Consider the following 23148-nt stretch of genomic DNA (forward strand, 5'->3'; position numbering starts at 1 on the left):
GAGGCTAAACTCGCAAAACAAAATGCTTGCAAGACGTTTCTAAAACGGGGAGGAGGAACTCCTCAGAATTTTGAAAAACTTATGGCTTTAGAAACCAAGTACAAGAGCATACTTCGAGCCAAAAAATGTAGCTATTGGAGACATTTTGTCGAAGGTTTGTCAAGAGAAACCTCAATGAGCACTCTTTGGAACACGGCCAGACGAATGAGGAATCGTAACGTGGGCAATGAGAGTGATGAATACTCGAACCGATGGATATTTGACTTTGCTAGGAAAGTTTGCCCAGATTCTGTTCCTACGCAGAGCATTATACGGGAATCTCCTCCAAATAATGGTTTTATTAATAACCCATTTTCAATGATGGAATTTTCTATAGCACTCTTGTCTTGTAACAATAACGCTCCTGGCTTGGACAGAATTAAATTCAACTTGGTGAAGAATCTGCCCGACCTCGCAAAAAGACGTTTGTTGGAATTGTTCAACAAGTTTCTTGAGCAAAATATTGTTCCACCTGACTGGAGACAAGTGAAAGTTATCGCCATTCAAAAGCCGGGGAAACCAGCTTCCAATCACAACTCATATAGACCCATTGCGATGTTGTCCTGCATCAGAAAATTGTTCGAAAAAATTATTCTACGACGTCTCGACACTTGGGTCGAGACGAACGGTTTGTTGTCAGATACTCAGTTTGGCTTCCGTAGAAATAAAGGGACGAATGATTGCCTTGCATTACTTTCGTCTGACATCCAAATTGCCTTCGCTCAAAAGCAACAAATGGCATCTGTATTTTTAGACATTAAAGGAGCATTTGATTCAGTTTCCATTGATGTTCTTTCAGACAAGCTCCACCAACATGGACTCCCAGCGGTTATAAATAATTATTTGCACAACCTTTTGTCAGAGAAACGCATGCATTTTTCATATGGCGATTTGACAACATTCAGAATTAGCTACATGGGTCTACCGCAAGGCTCATGCCTCAGTCCGCTCCTTTATAATTTTTACGTGAATGACATTGACAGCTGTCTTGTAACCCCATGTACACTAAGACAATTGGCAGATGATGGCGTGGTTTCAGTTAATGGACCCAAAGCTATTGATCTGCATAAACCATTGCAAGATACCTTAGATAACTTGTCCGTTTGGGCTGTTCACCTTGGTATCGAATTCTCTGCGGAGAAAACAGAGTTAGTTGTCTTTTCAAGAAAGCATGATCCCGCGCAGCTTCAGCTCCATATGATGGGAAGAATGATCCAACAGGTTTTAACTTTTAAATACCTCGGGGTGTGGTTCGATTCCAAATGCAAGTGGGGAGGACACATTAGGTATCTGATAACGAAATGCCAACAAAGAGTAAATTTTCTTCGAACAATAACAGGATCTTGGTGGGGTGCTCATCCGCAAGATCTAATAAAATTGTATCAAACAACGATACTTTCAGTGATGGAATATGGATGCGTTTGTTTTCGTTCCGCTGCAAACTCTCATATTATCAAACTTGAGCGAATTCAGTACCGTTGTTTGCGAATTGCCTTAGGCTGCATGCATTCAACACATACAATGAGTCTTGAAGTTCTGGCGGGAGTTCTTCCATTGAAAGATCGATTTTGGGAGCTTTCATCACGCCTGCTAATAAGATGTGACGTGCTGAATCCCATGGTAATTAATAATTTCGAACGACTAGTCGAGCTTCGATCTCAAACAAAATTCATGACAGTATATTTTAACCATATGTCACAGGAAATCAACCCTTCAAGATATATTCCTATCCGTGTCAGCCTCCTAAATGTCCCTGACTCAACTTTATTTTTCGACACATCCATGCAGCGCGAAGTGCGTGGAATCCCGGATCATCTACGCTCGACGGAAATCCCAAAAATATTTTCAAGTAAGTTCAGGCATATTGACTCTGAGAAAATGTTTTACACGGACGGATCGCGAATTGAAGAAGCGACAGGGTTTGGTATGTTCAACAATAATGTTTCGGCCTCATTTAGGCTTCAAGAACCTGCATCTGTTTATATAGCAGAGCTAGCAGCAGTTCATTATAGTTTGAGTGTAATCGTCACATTATCTCCAAACCATTATTTCCTCTTCACAGATAGTCTGAGTGCAATTGAAGCCATTCGCTCAAACATGACTGGCAAGACTGAACCGTTTTTCCTGGGCAAAATAAAACAGTGCCTGAACGACATATTGAACAATAATTATCTAATCACTATAGTCTGGGTCCCGGCTCATTGCTCCATTCCTGGCAATGAAAGAGCCGATATTTTAGCCAAACGTGGTGCTATTGAGGATGAAATTTATGAGCGACCGATTGCTTTCAACGAATTCTATAGCTCGTCTCGCCAAAGAACACTTGCCAGCTGGCAAGCTTCTTGGGATAGAGATGATCTGGGTCGGTGGATGCACTCAATTATTCCGAATATATCGACAAAGTCATGGTTCAGGGGACTGGATGTGAGTAGGGATTTCATTCGTGTGATGTCCAGACTCATGTCCAATCACTACACGTTAGATGCACATCTCCTTCGAATTGGGCTCTCCGAGACTAATCATTGTGCTTGCGGAGAAGGTTATCGGGATATTGATCATGTCGTTTGGACATGCGTGGAGTATCGTGATGTCAGATCTCAACTAATAAATTCTTTGCGTACCCAAGGTAGACTATCCAATATCCCAGTTCGAGACATTCTTGCTTGTCGTGACCTTTCATACATGAAACTTATTTATCATTTCATAAAGAAAATTGGAGTTTCAATTTAATAAAGGCCCCTTTTAAGACTTAGCTCTGATCCCAGCTGCGTCCATGAGTTCAACCAATAGCTAAATTAGAATAAAAATTATGTAATGATACAAACAAACTCGAAACAGTTTATGAAATTATTAACAAAATGTCTGAAAATAACAGCTTATTTTATAATTTATAGAAGGTAATCGTTTGGTTCAAATAATATTTCCGAGTAGATTTCATAATTAATGACGAGTTACTTAAGATGATATTTAAGCTATAAGAGAATATGTTTTAATAAATTCAAAACGTTGTGACTATGTTAGAATTAAATTAGGGTAAGAATATTATGTAAAAGTGATGCTACGGCGAAGAAAAACTTATGTAAACTGCCTTAAGAAATAAACGTATTTATGAAAAAAAAAAAAACCGGTTTCATTGGGAGAGTGTTTCGGTTGTCAACGTGCAAATCTTTAGTAGAGAAAAAGAAAACAGTGCGTGATTATTTGACCCGCAACAATTATCCAAGTTCACTTATCAACAGACTGATAAATAAATTTGTGAACAAAGTGAGCGATGACAACCGAAACGAAAGCAATAGTGGCCAAACGGTGTACCGGTCGCTTCATCATGTAGATGCACTTACCCCTGCTCTAGCTAAGATTATTAAGAGGACAAAAATGTGCGTTTGGGGTTCAAGTGCATAAAGACAAACGCATCACTTTTTTCATTTTCACAGACGGTTCCACCATCAATTTCAGAACCGATACACATAATTTGAACGCAGCATACTCTGGTTTGTTGTACTCTCTCACATTAACAATCAGTCTCTTTCTTTTTCTACATCTACATCTCCTCATTTTCGCTGTCTATTGCTCATCTGTCTCTTTCTGATTTTTGCTGTATAATCGGCCATGACTGAAAAGTTTCAATATTCAATCTGGTTTGATGTGCGGGGGAAGTAACTGTGTAAGTTAGAATAAGCATACAAATTCAAATCAAAGTTTGTTAAAAATCAATGTTTTTACAACGTTTGTGCTTTCAGTGTAGAGTAGCCGTTCCCATTTTTGACCATTTTCAATGTTCCAATCCACTTGACGAAAAAATATTTGTTGTCGTTGTGAGTAAACAATTTGTATGTAATTGTATTGTGTGAAAATTGTGACTAATTTATGTATGTTAATATTATAGTTGGCCTGAAGATGAAGGGATATTCCTTCGAAACGTCGGCCTTTAACGCAAAAGAAATATTTTGTAGAGCAACAATCGACCAAAAAGCCATCTTTTAAATAAACTGTAACAAAAATGTGCATTCGATTTTCTCGGAGATGGCTGGACCGATTTTCACGAACTTAGATTCAAATGAAAGGTCTCTTGGTCCCATAGGGTGCTATTGAATTTTACCCGGATCGGACTATGTAATATGGTCAAAAAATGAAGAAAAAGTGCACTCGATTTTCTCAGAAACCTCCAAACCGATTTTCTTGAACTAAGATTTAAATTGAAGGCTTTGTCATCTCATATGTTATTATTGAATTTCATCCTGATCCGACTTCCGTTGTCGTTTTGAGTACGATGGTAAAATCGTATAAAAACTTCAAAATTTGAATGAAAAATAGTAGAGTTTGTACGTCATGATCTACGCGAACAAAGCACTGTTTCATTCTGTAGGTTATACTTGCTAATGCATAAACAATCCCTTGGTTTCTTTCAAAAATCGAAGAGAAACATTTTGAAAAGAATACCACAGTATTATATATGAGAAAGGCATCATTACACCACTAGGTGGATTGAAACAGGTTTTTCCTATTATACAATGCTATAAAATCACTTACACATGTTCGTATTATGGTAAAATGGTGTAGGAAACCCGCGAAAAAAAATGATAACCGTCATAAAATTGACTAAGCAAGAAATTTCAAAAAAAAATAAATACTATTTCAATTTCTTGTTAGTTGTTGGTCAAACCAATTAACTTCGAGGTTCTCGGTTTCCGATTCCGGAACTATTGTTCGATACACTCCACATACAAATTGAATTGTTGCAGTTGCAGTTCAATTATTATTAGAAACATAACAAAACAAGCGTCGAATAGCTACATGCGTCGTAACTATGACAATTTTTGTTTATGTAGAATTAATCTTAAGTTGCATTATGAAACAAATCGTGGTATTTTGCGGCATATCGAGGGGATCTTGAAACATGAAAGCAAGAATTAATTAGATTTATTACTAAGAATCTATTTATTTGTTATATTTTTATCTTACGAGGTATTAATGGAAGTAACAAAATGTTGTGTGCGATATGTTTACATATGTTCACTTATTTCCAAACTTAAATTGTTACTATTGAATTTTACCGTCGTTTTCCAATGTTTATCGACGCTTATTGACGAAGCGTCAACAACATTGCATTATTACTAACTTCACTGGTTCACGATTACTGATCCAACAGTTTTTGATGAACTGCATGGGATATTGTAATCTTGAGTTTATTTGTGATTTTGATTTTTCTTTCACAAAATTTCGGAATCGTCATTGATAGGAGATTTTGATTCTAGATGTTTCGATCGGTTGGGTTTGCTCTAGATACACAGAAAAAAATATTTTGTGAATTTACATTTATTTTCATGCACATATTTGGAGCAGGTAATTGAATGGAATGTTACATTACAAAACTAAGCGATTTGTAAATATACAGCCTTGTACGATGAAAAAGTAAATGCATTTCAATGTAATTTTACATCAATCGTGGTTTTAAATCAGATTTTCGTTTCAACTGATGTCTGTTTAATAGTACGATTGGTTTACAGTCGTGTAAGTTTCATCTTTTCTTTCTGTGTAGGTCCTTTCTAATCATGAACTGTAATATTGATTCAAATCAACCTTCAAGCCGAATTTTGATATCGACATATTTTAAGTGTTTGTTTTTCTTTTGTTTTGCTGGCATCATTTTAATTGAAAGACTGACTAAGACCAAAGTTCATCCATGTCGGCTTGGCTCTGATTAACCTGCAGGTACGGTATCATATTTCGATTTCATACGACAGCTGATAAAAACTGTATTGGTAGAAAAGTGCAAGACACGGTACAAAACATATTTAGAAAGAATTTTTATCAGCTATCATCACTTGATAGAGGATTTTCCACTACAATTGACACAAGCCTCTGGCAGTGGCCATTTATTCAAGCCTTCCTCGATAAAATATTCGGCTTGTAAAACTTGTTTTGTTCACATCCGAAAATTTGTCAACAGTATCCAACGTAATGGTAACTGTTACATAAAATTAATAATTTATCAACTAGTGTTGCAGTTTCAAAAGTTTTTCAAAAGATTTCCTTTTGACATTACCAGTTACTGAGGGGTAGTCAAATTTGCGATACAGTTTACAGTGGCAAGTCGTGTCCTCGAACTAGTCGTGCAATTAAATATACCTAAATTATAGCTTACTTTGATTGAATGTTAGACCTCAAAATCGTTGTGTTACTCATAGAAGTTTCTGATTAGACGCCATCTTTACGTGAAGTACATCAATATTTTCTTTATTTCTTTTGAAAGAATAAATTCCTAATATTTGACCTGCAGCCGAATTCCGGTGGTAGAAGAAATTTATCACAAGTTTCTTTAAAAAATCTTAAAACGTCATTCTCTTTACAAAGCTATCTTTTCTTCTTAACGCGCATTCAGAAGAAAGGTTCCGGTCACAAAATTTCTGGAAAAGAAAGGAAATTGCTAAGAGATTTTGCCTATTTTCTTAGTTAGGAGTTCCCGTCGAGTTCAACAAGAAATTTTTTGATACTTGAGAAAGAAAAAAAAATTATATTTTTCACGTTTTTGCGGAAGAAATTCTGAAAGACAATTTTCTTAGTGATAAAACTCAGAAAATTATTGTGAAAAATTACGCACGAGAATTGGAGACAACTACAATAAAACCAGTCAATTAACAAGTTCTTAAAACGTTGAGATATCCTGGCTCAGGAGACATTCTACACACTTAAGAAAACTATGTGATTTTACATCTTATTAGATGCACATAAATGGAGTGTCGCAGCTCACGAAAATTTACGTGGAAGAACATTTAATACACCCGAACCTCCATTTACGTAATAATCGGGACTACGTAAATCGAATTATGACGTAAAAAAGTTTACGTTATTTGGAATTTTCGATGTAAAAAAAGTTTACGTTATTTGGAATTTTCAACGTAAAATAAGTTTTCCTTATGTGTATGTATTATTAGATATGTATAATATATTGGATAGTTATGGAACGAAAATAATGAGTATTTACAGGAAAAGGATGTTCTAAGCAGCATCAATTTCCAACATGGCGACTTTCGGTTCAGTGATATTCCTTGAAAACTCTTACAATATAGGTATTTTCGGAACGGGTTTGATGAGTACATGTCGGAAAATGATATTTGAGGTGGTTCTGAATTCCAAGATGGCGACTTCCGGTTTATTGATATTCCTTGAAAACCCTTACTATATGGGTATTTCCGGAACGAGTTTGATGAGTACATATCGGAAAATGATATTTGAGGGGGTTCTGAATTTCAAGATGGCGACTTCCGGTTTATTAATATTTCTTGAAAACCCTTACAATATGGGTACGTTCTTTATTTGATTCTCAGTTACCAAACAGATTTATTCCAAATTGAACATAATATAAGCTTGACACTTACAATCAAATTGTCAAACAAATACATAAATTGATGAAAATGCTTCGATGTAAATATTTTAAGATTCATTCTTTGGCAAAAGAAATGTTAATATTTAATTATCAGTATTGTAGTAAATATGATTTATTTGAATAGATTCAAGTTTTGAACTGCTGTTAAAACTGTTATTTTCGTTTTCGTTGACTGATTTCAATCCCTGAACTGTTGATTAGTGACCCATAGTTTAATTCCGGCAAATCACAAAAAACTAATGAGTCAAACAATTAGATTCTAAAATGATTTTAGTGACTTTTTCATAGACCTGAATTAGCAACTAACAGTTCCTCTTCGTATCGTTACACTTACACAAGTTACACTGAGCCTGCGAATAACTTTGTATTAGAAAGCAAAGAAAACAAAGAGGAACTATTATTCGCTGAAACTGATTTTTTGACATTTTTCCGAGAATTTACATAAATATACTTAAAGTCCGCAATTCTGATGTATGTGGGTTAAAAAAAATACTTCAATCAGTGCTACGAAGTTACATACACCCATTTTGTTTAAAAATATTTAATTATATGTTTGACAGTTAGTATTGCCGCAATCGACGGAGAATATAAATAATATTAATTGAACATATATACAATAATACAGAGACACTTCAAATTGACATACTATGACATTTATAAATGTCGTAAAGCTACACTTTTCATTCTTATGCACAAATCGGTCCATATCAGCATGGCCACGCTTAAGATTCAAATATAACGACACTCGCTAATGGCATATGGCGACGCACTTTCATACGTGTGAATTTTTGAAACAAAAATGGTGTGCACATTTTTCTGACACACTTTACCCTATTATTTTGGAAATACTAAAAAATATTACCTTTTTATACGAGAAAGGCAAAACACATTTAACAAAACTATTTTCAATTTTAAAGTTTTCTCATTTTTAGCTGCATATTTTAATCAACCGACAGGTTTTTTGCAATTGTTTCAATATTCTTTACGGATTTAATAGTAAACAAAAAGTGATTTTTTTTCAAAATCCTGATTCGAATTCCTGTTATAAAGGCGGTGAGGCATAAAACAATCTCACAAGTACATTTCCTACACTTAAACAATAAAGTTCCGGTTTAGACTGACCGATTTAAGAAAACGTACATCATATGGTTTGGCACTGTTTTGCAACGCGCTTAGTTTTATCTCAAGATAATTGAGACCACTTTTTCTATATCACATGATACAAACATGTTTGGAAGCAAAATCTCCACGTCACTTATGAATGCATATAGTCTTATTTAATTCATTGAATGCAATTGAATTCAACATCTATTTCGATTTTGATCACTGTTGAGTCGTGTGAATTCCATTATTTTTGCGTTTCTCTATAGAAAAAGTATAGATTTGAATGAAAACAAAAATTTGTTCAGAGCTAGGAAACACTTAGCGTTATATATCATTCAACTCAACTCGATGAATGATGAACTAAGACATCTTAGTTCTATTTTTAAATAATCACAATTTTCCATCCAAAAGCGTTCAGTATATGTTTGAAATGTCGACGCCCGTATTAGAGAATAAACACAATAATTAAATTGATTTTGGCAAAAATTCATTGAGGATGATTTTCGGACCTACCTTCCTGTACAATTTTTGGCTATATAAAAGGTTTACTACCACCTTCTTTCGGGTGTAACATCCATTACCAGTCACCATGTGTTACATAAAGGGTGATTTTTTAAGAGCTTGAGAACTTTTTTAAACAATAAAACGCATAAAATTTGCAAAATCTCATCGGTTCTTTATTTTAAACGTTAGATTGGTACATGACATTTACTTTTTGAAGATAATTTCATTTAAATGTTGACCGCGGCTGCGTCTTAGGTGATCCATTCGGAAAGTCCAATTTTGGGCAACTTTTTCGAGCATTTCGGCCGGAATAGCCCGAATTTCTTCGGAAATGTTGTCTTCCAAAGCTGGAATAGTTACTGGCTTATTTCTGTAGACTTTAGACTTGACGTAGCCCCACAAAAAATAGTCTAAAGGCGTCAAATCGCATGATCTTGGTGGCCAACTTACCGGTCCATTTCTTGAGATGAATTGTTCTCCGAAGTTTTCCCTCAAAATGGCCATAGAATCGCGAGCTGTGTGGCATGTAGCGCCATCTTGTTGAAACCACATGTCAACCAAGTTCAGTTCTTCCATTTTTGGCAACAAAAAGTTTGTTAGCATCGAACGATAGCGATCGCCATTCACTGTAACGTTGCGTCCAACAGCATCTTTGAAAAAATACGGTCCAATGATTCCACCAGCGTACAAACCACACCAAACAGTGCATTTTTCGGGATGCATGGGCAGTTCTTGAACGGCTTCTGGTTGCTCTTCACTCCAAATGCGGCAATTTTGCTTATTTACGTAGCCATTCAACCAGAAATGAGCCTCATCGCTGAACAAAATTTGTCGATAAAAAAGCGGATTTTCCGAATGGACCACCTAAGACGCAGCCGCGGTCAACATTTAAATGAAATTATCTTCAAAAAGTAAATGTCATGTACCAATCTAACGTTTAAAATAAAGAACCGATGAGATTTTGCAAATTTTATGCGTTTTATTGTTTAAAAAAGTTCTCAAGCTCTTAAAAAATCACCCTTTATATAGATAGTGGAAGGTATCAATGGAGGACTATGACTTAAACAATGAAAACCTTAGTTACTCAATAAATTGAGAATTAAATTAAATAATATTTGCAAAATATAGCCTATATAATTTTGCATTACATAAAACATTGACACTTCCGTTTTCATGAAGTTGCACAAGTTGTGGCACACACAGGGTCACTTTTGACAAGCAGCTGGTGTACAGAGAGGAACACTTGGACTCACAGTATATCACGTGATTTTTAGAGGCACAACATAGTTTGTTTTAAGCGACTCTTCCCTTTTCGAAAATATTAATACTATATAGGATACGATCAACAATCCACTAATATTCAAACATTATTTTCTACGAAATATGCACTAAACCAGCTCCGGAAATACCCATTTTGTAAGGGTTTTCAAGGAATGATATTAAACCGGAAGTCGCCATCTTCGAATTCAAAACCACCTCAAACATCGTTTTCCAACATGTACTTATCAAACCCGTTCTAAAAATACCCGTATTTTAACGAGTTACCATCTTGGTATTCGGAGCCATCTTAAACATCGTTTTACGACATCTACTCATCAAACCCGTACCGAAAATAACCATATTGTAAGGGTTTTCAAGAAATATCAATAAACCGGAAGTCGCCATTTTAGAAATCAGAACCACCTCAAACATAATTTTCCGACATCTACTCATCAAACCCGTACCGAAAATACCCATATTTTAGTAATTTCCATGGAATATAAATGAGCCGGAAACGATTTTCATTGTATGCACAAACCTCTTTTTACGAAGTATTTTCAACGTAAAAAAAGATTACGTTATTTGGGATTTTGTCGTAAAAAGAGTTACGTAAAAAGAGGTAACGTAAAAAAAGTTTACGTAAACGGAGGTTTGGGTGTATTGTGTCTAAAACTCCATACATAAAATTCATTGAAATAAAAAAAAGAATACTGAGAGCAACCGCCGCGCGACTTGAACCGAGAATCATTGGATCGCAAGTAAGTCTGTTAATCGACCGAGCCACAGAAGCATGCATCTGCTTGGCTGGTAAAAGGTGCATTTGAATTCATACAGTCGCACCTGCTAGCAGAACGCAAGTTACAGTCGAAACCAGTAAAATTCAAGCTCATCTAACATTAAGTCATTACAAATAAAATTTTCCGTCATTTGACAAATTAGGTCTTTATGAATTACATCGTATGAGGGATTAAGTCACCTGTACAATTCAAATTTTTTTAGAGTGTACCAATAGTCACAACTTTAGAGTCGCCATATATTTTTTTGCCGATTACTAGACTATCAATCAACGAATTGTTATAAAATATAATAACAGTTATAATATAATAATATAATTCGGAACAGTTTCTCAAAGATGTCATCCAATATTCTGAACGGTTTAGTAGTATTCCTCAAAAATCGATAATGGCAGTTTCATTTTCTCTTTCCGGTATTACCACCGGCCCGGGTTGGCGGTTCAATGCATAGGACGCTGGTCTTACTAGCCAGTTGTCGTATGTTCGAGCCCTGACCTGGAAGGATTCTTAGTGTCAGTAGGATCCATAGTACAGGCCACGCAATGATTCTGTACACTAAAGAATCTGCTGCGAAGTCTGTTGAAACAGAAAGGCCAAATTCCACAAAAGAAATGTAATGCCAGGACTTTGCTTTTTTACCATTTCTTTGGATGATAGTATTGCACAAATAATTTCTCCATTGCTTCTACGTAATAATTATTCAATAGTTTTGTTAAATTTATCATTAAAAGAACTGTTCTTCAGAATTTATTTCACAAAAACGTCGAAAGAAAATCATTTTCTTTTTTTACTCATGCTTCAAAAATTTTCTTCTTGAATACTTTTTTCTTTTACAAGTGTCAAAAAATTTCTTTCTAAACTTGATGGAAATTCCAAGGTAAGGAAATATGCGAAATCTCTTAGAAATGTTCTTTTCTTTCAAGAAATTTTGTGGCCGTAGAATGTGGCTGCTGAACACTTCGTTTTTCAGTTTCATGCACGTATTTCGAAAACGTATCTTCAAATAGAAATGAAAGACGTATTTCGCTTGAAAAGGATGCGAATTTACACCTTTACTTGAATTGACAAAAATTTAGGCGATGCTTCAGTTCCGATGAAGTTATTGTTATTTTCCAAGGCGTAATAATATGCTATTCCTTTTATAGATTAAATATTCCTTCGACTTATAGCATAGAGGTGGTTGCTTGTCAAATTAACATTAAAGGAAAGGACATTTGCATTGCTTCGGTGTATGTTCCTCCGAGAGCACAAGTTGGACAGGGAATGAATTAATGAAATGGTCGAAGCCCTCCCTGCTCCACGATTGATTCTGGGAGATTTCAATTCGCACGGAATGATGTGGGGTTCCGTTTACAATGAGCAGATCATCTTTAATATATAATATTTGCGACAATTTTAGCATGACGGTATTCATTATGGGTAGCATGACAGGGATCCCAAGACCTCCTGCACGTCCAAGTGCATTAGATTTATCTCTTTGCTCGACTTCAATTCGACTAGATTGTACCTGGAAAGTATTTCCTGATTTACACGGTAGCGATCATTTACCAATCATCACCTCAATTAGCAGTAACAAAGGCATTGCTAATTCAGTTAATATTCCATATGATTTGACAACAAATATTTTCAATAACTCATTAGCTTAACAATTAATCAAATCCTAGTTATTAAAAACCAGAAGCTTAGATGCGAAAATGGCAATCTCTACTGGTGTCATTTTTCTGGATTAATTTTGAGACTAATCTTTCTAATAGGAAAAGCTACCTATAATGACCTCCAATTTACTACCATAGAGTTCATAATCAACAGTGGTCAGAAATTCTCATCCGGCAGTAAATAAGCATTGCTTGCGTACGTACCTCTTGTCCGTCTGCTACTTGTTCTCTCTCAACAATTACGGGCAATATGTTCCGGATGGCTTGATTCGTTTGCTTTCTCCTGGAACCGTCTCCAGCAGTTTTTTTTCTCTATGATATGTATTTGTGTGTGTGGGAGTGTACGTGCCAACTAGATGATTTCCTAGGAAACACAGTCACACACACTCAATCTGCTCAGCTGGTTGGGGGTCGGCACTCGTCGGCAACGTGCTGTTTTGTGGTATATCCAGACAGAACCACAAAACTGTTTACTCTTCGTCGTGGCCTGTATGGAATTATGACCGGAAATAATCCCTTGACAAGATGGTAGATTTTTCCACCACAATTCACAACTCAAACTCTTCTCGCTTTCACACGAGTGGCTATCAAACACTTCCTGTGCTCGGCATTCACCTCACATCCACTTGAGAAGCTTGCACTGGGACCGTTCTTCCGACAGAAAGAGCAGAACTCTGATTTTGCTTTTCTTCAATTCCCCCGCCGTTGCAGGTCGTACTGACACTTGTCACCGCACTTTTTATTCCTTATCGCACTCTTTTATCTTCCCATTAATATCTTCCTCCTTATCAATAGGAAAGGATCTTAGCTCGAACTCGGCGCGGACAGTGATATTCACTCACTAGCCGTGTGATCGTGAGTATTTATTTATTGTGGCACACTGTTTCACTTTCTTGTTATACTTCACTACTCGTTGCCGGTTGGATGGACGGTTGGCTTGCCTTCAGCACCAAGCGGAAAAGCTTTTTGAAAAGAAACGCAAACAATTTCAATTGTCAGCACTGGGGTGATTTTCTTCTAACTTATTTTCTTCTTCACACATTTGATACCGTTTAGATCTAGTGTATCACTTTTCCGACCTGAACCGTTGGACAACACTAGACCGGGTCACAGCCACCGTTGAACTGCCGTCAATTCAAACAGGCGACGTTTTTTGCTTCTTTCTTCTGAGATTCTGAAGAATGTGTGCTCCTTCCATCAACGGGCACACAATTGAATGATGAGAACAATTTTCAATTTAAATTCATCAACAGTGACTGGTTTTGTCGTGTTCACTCTCTTCTAATCCGAAGTTCCGAAGCTCAAGGGCCTGACCGAACTTTGACCCACTACTACTTTCGCGTCGTTTCACGACTGGACACTCGACGGAACACGCTGGTTGATTGACCGGACGGCTGATCCCGATGGCATTGTTGCGGTTTTCTCGGTTGAGCACTGTTCGATGATTGTTGCGAATGCGGATGATGACCGGCTGGCTGGCTGTGTTGGCTTGTTGGCTGTGTCGCGCTGCACGTGACGGGGTTTGTCCGGTGAATTACTCTTCTGACTGCCGCCGATGCGACTCGTTTGACAAAGCGCGAACTGCTCGGACTGATCTTGTCTGACACGGGGCACACCACTGAATGAGTGGGGTTTTGCACTGAAAAGTACCGGGACCTATGGAGACGGAGAATAATATACAAAATTATTGTGTCAGTGACGGAATTGAAAAATTGTCGCTGCAGATAGAGAACGATTCAATGCCTGGAGAAATATCATTGAGTTGGTCACTGATGGGATGCAACTCGGGCTAAGCGTGTGTGTTCTTCATTCAATTCCTAGATTTTTTTTATTCTAAGTGGATGAACACTGTCATAAGATTGATGAAAAGCTTTTGTTATAGGATAATTTCGGGAGCGATTTAACTCATTCACAAAGGTCAATCTGTATGTAATAAATATTTTGCAAAAGTATGTATGTTTTTAAAATGTGAAGTTCAGAACATATTAAACGGTAGAGCACCTCATGAAACAAATTGGTATTAACATCTAGTTTTATTATGACGTAGAGCTGTCATCAGCTCGTCGATATCTAACAAAAACATTCCATATTACTCATGCTTTCAAAAATATTACTAAGGGATTCTTCAAAACTCCTTTCTTTGATTGAAAACAAAATAGTTTGATTGGGCATAAACTAGCATAACCTTTAGAATTTATGAACTGTTTTGAGCCCAGTTCAGAGGAATTCTTCGGTTTTTTTTTGTTGCATTGTCGTTCCAAATGACGGTTTGAAATTTTACACACACTTCACCCTGTTGTTCTGGAGTCGGAAGTTCGATCCGAACAGAAGTCAATAGCAGTCTATGAAACCGAAAAATCTTTCATTAGAGTCTTGGTATAAGAAAATTGTCTCAGACGTCTCTGAAAAAAGAGAGAGTTCCGTTTTTTACCACTATTTCCGGTACTTGCGGACCTGGGAGCTAGTAATTGGTATAGCTTAAAACGGTTCGTTTGGCCAGCAACAAACATAACCTTAAAATTGAAATAAAAAGTGATTTTTTATTGCTATCTTTTTGGCAACACTGTTTCTGACAGATCACGCGGTAATCATGCTTTGCGTCCTTGTCGGACTTGTGCAGTTTAGTCTATGATTTAATTATAAATCGACTTACAACGTCTAACATTTGGTGAATGAGCGCTGGCAAAGTTGATGGAAGATCCTTTTTTATCGAAATATTGTGTTCAGCGACGAGGTTCATTTCTGGTTGAATGGATACGTCGATCTACCGCATCTGGAGTAAAGACCAGCCTAAAGCATTGCAAGGGGAGCGGGACATTTCTCCAAAAGCCATTTCATCGAAATGGTCATTTCGCCGAAAAGGACATCTTGCCAAAAGGGTAATTTCGAGACCATCATATTATTATTTTTTCGTGTTATTAAATGCTTCTGTATAACTGATGTGACGCAGCTACAAAAACCGAAACCAAGATGGCTCGGGGGCATAAAGCCGCCGAGGCGACGTCAGCTGAGTTGGCCGACGAGCCACCGTCGGAAGCGGCGGCCTCTTGCAAACAAACCTGGGACCGCATCGTTTGCCCGGTCTACTCAAAGCAAGGTTTATTTGCTTTATTTAGGTCTGAACTAGCGGTAGCGATGTGGACAGCACACGAAATAAAACAATGTGGCGAAGCCGCATTAGATATTTTTTCATTTTCACTCAGTAAACGGAAAATGCCACATACATTTGCTCTGATGCTTAGTAACAAGTTTTCTTGGGACCTCCATTCTGAGGTTCATGAATCAACCTTTATTCAAGAAGTACAATTGTAGGTTAACAAAACGGGCCTTAACGCTATAATTTTTCTTTTGTCTTTTTTTAAATTAATTCCTATTACGATATTAAGACGATTTCAGGTTTCGGCTAAATGACCCTTTCGATTAAATGGCTTTCGGCGAAATGGCACTTGGCGAAGTGACCCTTTCGGCGAAATGGCTTTCTGCTAAATGACTCTGATCCATTGCAAGAGCTACCAATGCCTCCCAAAAAAGTCACTGTTTGGTGGAGGATTATGAGCCGGTGGCATCATCCGACCGTGCTTCTTCAAAGGCGACGATGGCCGGAACGTTACTGTGAATGGCGAGCGTTACCGTGTCGATGATTGATGATTTTTTTTGGCCCAAAATGGAATAATTCGACAATCCTAACATGTGATTTCAACAAGACGGTGTCACATCCCATACGGCACGCGAAACAATGACCAATTTGAGAGACGCGTTCGGTGAACAATTTATTTCACGTTTTGGGCCCGTCAATTGGCCACCTACATTGTGTGATTAAACCTAATTGGACTATTTCTTGTAGGGCCATGTCAAAGCTCAAAGTCTACACGGATGAACCAGCAACGATTGACGCACTGGAAGTTATGTTGGCGAGAGTGTGCCAAAATTGGACCTTGGCATGGGCCATCCAAAGCGAAGCCGCTTTGGATTGAAATCATTCTATTTGCATGAAATCATTCTCGAGTATTAAATTATATTGATCGGTTCCAATTAAAATTCTTGATAAATCTTCCTTTAGCCTTAAGCCAAAGTCAGAAGGAAACCCTTTTCGCATTACCGCTCTAAATGACGAGTTGCAATTCCATACACAGTTTACTCTGTGTCTCCGGAACTGGCAGCCGGATACGGACAAATTTCTACACCATCTTATGCGAAAAACATACTTTTCATCATTTAGGGGTTTGGTACCTCATGTGTACCGTTTTGTGCTAAAGTGCACATGACTAAATTTGATTTTTACGTTTCGCATTCAGCTCATCAGTGCGTCAGCAGTTTATGTTGAACTGCTAACGCCACCTAACGGTTCAACATAAACCGCTGAGCAATACTTTTCATTTTAATCTAAGTTTGTGAAAATTATGAGAAATTTGCGTGATTTCAATTTTGGAGTATACGATACTTCTGGAACCGGGATACCGGCATACTCAAAATCAATATATTTGGTCATTTATTACCTCCTTTGAAGAATTATTATATACATATGCTTATCAGTTAGAGAAAATCGAGTGCCTTTTTTTACTATTTTAACCACGATACTTCGGAACCGGAAGTTGCAGATGAAATTCAATATCAGTTTATGGGAGTAAAAGGCCTCTCATATGAATCAATGTTGACGAAAATCGGTTAAGCAGTGCCGAGCACTTTTTTCATATATTAGCACATCTTACCACGTTACTCTCGAAGCGAAAATTCAAGAGACCTTCTTTTGAATGTAAGTTTGTTAAAATTGATTCATCCATTTCCGAGAAAATCGAAAGCTTAGGAGAGGCCGGAGCTAGAGCGGACACGGAGTTAAATCGGACAGCTTAAATATCTTATAAAACAGCAATTATTTTGATCCAAAAATTGACCTTGTAAACGCATTTCCATGTGACAGAAAGCTAGATGACGCTAAGTCATTTCAGTTTGGCGTCAATCTTGTATGTGTCAAAACGTGTGCGTTTTTTACTGATTTTTCCGAGTTTCCGTGCATAGTAGGGGAGAGTGTTCAGTTATCGGCACTCTTTTAATTTAAGCTTATAACTTCTGACTGTACATTATGTGAACTTATATACATCAATGGAAAGCTAAAGTCCCTAGCTAACAACTGATTAAAAACTATGTTGATTCATTTGATTGAAAAAACTTTATTATCAATTTAGTATTTTGGTAAATTTTGGCCATTTTAAAAACGGCGCAGTAACCGAACACTGTTTTTGATGTGACCAAAATCCCTAGGAAAATTCGATAACATGGAAAAATATAAGTAAAAACTGCAATTATTCAAAGAAAAAACGGAATTTATTCTTTTCGGTGGCGTTTTGGACAAAAGTTTTCATTGTCTGATGGTGACTTCTCATAGGCTCTCTTAGCCGATGATTTGGATGGTGGCGCCTTTGGTGTTGACTTGGCCGGTCTTCCACGTTTTTTCTTAGCCAGAGCATCTGCTGTATGAGGAGATAGATGTTTGGCCAAAACTGTGGCTTTCTCTCTGCATCTCTGCACATCACTGATAATTTTTCACGATTTGTCGAAAAAAATGGGGTACCGGTAACCGAGATCGGTAGACACTTTGAAAACGACGAAAAAAATCTTTGGTTGCAAAAATTTTGATAGCATCCGGTATCAAATCACGAGTTAGATCGATTGCACCTCATAAACATTCAATCCATTCTCCTTTTCGATATTATAGAAAAGTCAGAAAAAAGTGATGAGTTGATTTTCTCGCAATTAAAATTTGTTTTGAGCGCAGTAAAAAGTATTGGTATCAACGATTTATTAATTTTAGTTTGACGTAAAGCCGCCATGACTAAGTTCAGTTTTTGCAATGACTGAGCGGAAATATATATTGGAGAAGCCAAGTGAAAGAAAAACTAACAGAAAAGATGATTTTTTTGGAAAAAGATACGCTCAGAGACAGGACTCGAACCTGCGTTCTTATGCATTCCGTGCATACGCGCTACCATTTCGCCACTCTTATCTTGTTTTAGTCACTCTAAAACGCGAAACAGACATAGTAGCAACGTACATCGAACATGGTCTACATCCTGGCCGTCACCCGACCGATACCTTACATCCAAACATCTTTTCTGTCCTTACATCCAAACATCTTCCATGTCCATCTGGCACCATTAAAGAAGGTGACAAGCGATTATAAATACACTCTCCTACTCAATGCTTGATCGGAGAAATAGGTATAAAGCGAGAGGACTAGTATTTGATGGACAGAGAAGATGTTTGGATGTAAGGTATCGGTCGGGTGACGGCCAGGATGTAGACCATGTTCGATGTACGTTGCTACTATGTCTGTTTCGCGTTTTAGAGTCACTAAAACAAGATCAGAGTGGCGAAATTGTAGCGCGTATGCACGGAATGCATAAGAACGCAGGTTCGAGTCCTGTCTCTGAGCGAATCTTTTTCCAAAAAAATCATCTTTTCTGTTAGTTTTTCTTTCACTTGGCTTCTCCAATATATATTTCCGCATAGTCATTGTAAAAACAGTATTGGTATTGCTTTCTGTCAAAAGTTACGGAGGGGTTCCGGCAACCGAACACCTTACCCTAGTGATTGTCTGGTTGGTGCATTCAAATGCTGATTCGAGTGCTTTCGATTACGTGGAAAACAAAATTATTCTTGCGTCTTAAAAACGAATTGTCTGTGTGGTGCTAAACTGGACAAAAGAAGTGGGGCTAAGCCGGACACATAATTTTCTATTTAAAATTTTTATCCAATTCCTGAAACGTACCTAAATATTTATATCTATATTTCCATTCTACTTCTTATCACTAATTGAAACTGGATTTACTATAAGTTTAAGTAAAACTTTCATTATATGTAGTAAAACAAATAAATAGTTTTCAATAAATATAATGCCCATTTTCCCAAACCACAAATCGGGAATTCTGGCTGAAGAATGAAGCTAAACAACGGTATAGATAATTTGGGTTAAAAGCTAATTGTAAAGGAAGCTGTTTTCATTCGATTAGAAGTGTTCGGTTTAGCCCCGGTCGCCCTTATTTTTGTTACATGTTACATGTTACACACTGAGTAAAAGAGAAGAGCTTTCGTTGCTTGCTCTTTGTGCACACAAAGAAACAAAGAAGATGGACATCTCTGCCTGCAATCGTTTCCGAAGTACAACGGTTTTGAAATAAATTCACGAAAATGTGAAACCAAGCATCTGTTTAATGAACAATGTTCATTAGGCGATTACCGTTCAAGGATTACAAAAACACTTTTAATTTATTTCAGTTTCTGTTTATACAATAGATGTTTCACGATTTTCAAGCTGTGAAGACAGTAAAATAAATGCTATGTTAGGAAATCTATAACAAATCGGATTCTTCAACATTCTATTAAAACCTAAAACAAAGCTCTCCTAGCTTATCAGTTGATTAAACTTAGAATATCCAAAAGCTATAGAAATATCAGTTTTCAGTAAATTTCAATTCAGAACTGCATTACCTTGAGCACGGTAGCATTCGGCAAAACCCGGAATATTTATAACATAAATATTTACAAAAATAGGATTAATTTACAAAAATAGGATTAAATAAATAAAAATATACCAATTTCTTTACAATGTATACTTTCTCTATTTAACCTCCTCATCTCCGAACGGGAAATGCAATAAAATGAGGCTTCTGAACAGGTTTAAAGTTTTCGACTGTGTGACTCATAAACAGCCTTATTTTATAGGTTAGTTTATCTATACAGAAAACTATCCAGCTCGAACAAAACTCTGCACATCTCCCACGCATTGAAATTTGTATCTGTCAAATTTGACCTCTTTTCCTCTTCTTTTACCTCATCAAACCATGTACAAATTTCCAAGTGACACACTTTCCTTGAGTCTAATGTTTCTACAGTAGCTAAAACTAATTAGACACATACCAGTGAAAGATAGGAAAATGTATGTGTGCTCAATTTTCTCGAAAATGGCTGAACCGATCTCAACAAGCTTAAGCTCTTTTGAAAGCTACCATCGGTTCATTGATGAAGTTTGAAGATTAAAAGACCGTCTTTTTTGGTTTCGGAGATATAATGGTATAAGTTACGTAACTGACAACCCACTTTTTTCTACTGACTCATTTTTTTCGGAGATGGAAGCTGATTTCAACATGTTTAGTCTTGTTATTATTGAGTGATTGATAATTTTGGAAAATCAAATGACGGAAATTTCCGGTTCCACAGATTTAACGGCATAAGTGACTTAATCGACTAATCACACTTTTATCAATAGGGTAACTGAAATTTTTGGAATCGAAATAATTTCGTGATGCCAAAAGTCTTAAAATTGCATAAAATGTTGAGATCTAGTGTTATTTCGAATTTTGTTTTTGAAAAAATTGACTGAGACTTTTAAGATTTTCGAATAGAATTTTTTTTATGATGTCAAATGTCTTAGAATTAAATGAAACGTCAGGATTTCCCAGAAAGTCGATTTTTTCATGCAATTCTAAGACAATTTTCGATTTTGGAAATATAATGTGATTCATGGTGATTTTTTGAAAAAAATTCAAGTTTAGCCGCCGGGTGGCACCACTTACCACCCATATCCGATTTAGCTCAAATTTTGTATAGGGACTTTTTTGAGGTGCTTAAACATTTGAACACTACCGCTTTACGAAATTAGAGATGACCGCAAACTATTGGTTTCCTGACGAACATACTCTTTAAATCATCGTCTAGCTTTTGAAACGAAGTAGCAAAATGTATATTTTATCTTTTTTGACGCCATTTTCAAAGTCTCATACAACCAACTATTCCACCGAAACGAATATCAATATTTGAATCCCGCTATGGTTGTTATAGTGTTTATTTTGAAATGCATTTGGTGATCGTATTCTATCATCAGCTTACTGCCAAGCACCTTATCATGAATAAATTTACAAACCTCTTGGAATTTCTTGGATTCGAAGTAAAAATTTGCAAAAAAAACTGCAGAGACGGGATTCGAACCCGTTGCTTACTACTTCCTTATAAAGAAAAAGCTACTGGTTCGAGTCTCGTCTCTGTAGTATTTTTTTCGTAAATTTCCATGTCCATGATTGTGTTTCATCGGTGTTTTCTAGTCTTTTTCTTTATTAGTTACTGATAATAGTTAAAAAGGACTGTAGCATAGAACATCAAACAAACTTAGAAATGCAAAAACGAAGAAATATGAGGAACTTGTTTATTTATTTATTGTTTTATTTCCAAAACGTATGCACAAGTTTTTAAATAACAAAACAGATTTAAACAATAATTAATCAAAAAAATTTATTTTTATAAATCATGGAGACTTTCGCAAGAACTGCATTTATTTAGATTTGACTAGTTTTATCTATACATCAGCGATAAAAGCGTTTTATCTATATATCAGAGAAAATAAAAGCGGGCGAAGTTTTTATAACCAGAAAAAGCCTTAAACTAGTAATGAAAATTTAAGATTTTCCAATTGCTTACATTCAAAACCGGCATGACCCACACATATTCAATAAAAATATGATCAAAATGACAGTTTATTAATTGCAGGTTTTATTCCATCTAAATAAATTTAATGTTGATCGTACCAAAATTTTCTTAAATTTGAAATCATTTCGAAAAAGATTTAACGCAGGTTTATGTTGATTCTTCACTTTGCTTTATTTGCTTCTTCATCAGTTTGGAAATCAACAGTCGTGATCTTTTCATTATGCTAAGAAAACAATATTTTTTGCTGCTCGCTAAAATTTGCTCAAACTGCCCAAATAATACAGAAACACAATTAATTAATCGAATCGTAATCACCATCCAAAAGCTCGTAGCTACAAATGCTGAACTTCCGAGCAGTGCCGCCCAGTTATTTCTTTATACCTTTGCTATTGACTTATCGTGTTTGGTCGGGCTGCTCGATTGTGTTGCTTCATTATCAGTGACTAATTTTTTTGTTCCAATTGAGTCTTCGTTGAAATAATATTTGCATTGTTTGTCGGCTTCTGAAAGTCCTAAGATAAACAGCCGATACTAGTTGAGCTCTCAGAACAGGTTGGCGTTGGCGGCGCCGGATTTCTCGGTCGGTATTGCAACGTTTGTTGAATTAATCTAAAGCCGACTTGATAGCGAGTTTATTTCTAGGCAACGTGACCGCACCTAGTTTCAGTTGTGTAGTTATTTTTTTAATACCATCAGATCGAGTAACTTCATTGCATCAATCTCAATTTAACATAAATATGACTATGACACGATTATTTTTGACCCGGATTATAGCCTTTCCCGTCATTTGCTGGCTAAATGGGAGAAGAATGGTGCTTTGATAAAAAAAAGATGGCCATAGTTACAATTTCCCTAGTAACAAATAACTTAAGCAGCAATAAAATCTTTATCAAAATTTATTTTACTATTGAGTTTTCAACTCCCTGTA

The 23148-nt window shown here is 36.4% G+C and overlaps 1 protein-coding gene across 6 annotated transcripts in view; it reads right to left on the bottom strand.

Annotated features, from left to right (window-relative positions):
* LOC131439141 (axotactin) overlaps nt 1-23148 on the bottom strand; it is a 193304-nt gene that overhangs the window by 129480 nt on the left and 40676 nt on the right. For all 6 annotated transcript variants that reach the window (XM_058609807.1, XM_058609809.1, XM_058609808.1 and 3 more), the window contains exon 2: nt 12948-14399. The gene's annotated coding sequence lies outside the window, so the exon portion shown is untranslated. The remainder of the gene's footprint in view (nt 1-12947; nt 14400-23148) is intronic.

This window comes from Malaya genurostris, chromosome 3 (assembly GCF_030247185.1).
Source record: "Malaya genurostris strain Urasoe2022 chromosome 3, Malgen_1.1, whole genome shotgun sequence".
Classification (NCBI taxonomy): Eukaryota; Metazoa; Arthropoda; class Insecta; order Diptera; family Culicidae; genus Malaya; species Malaya genurostris.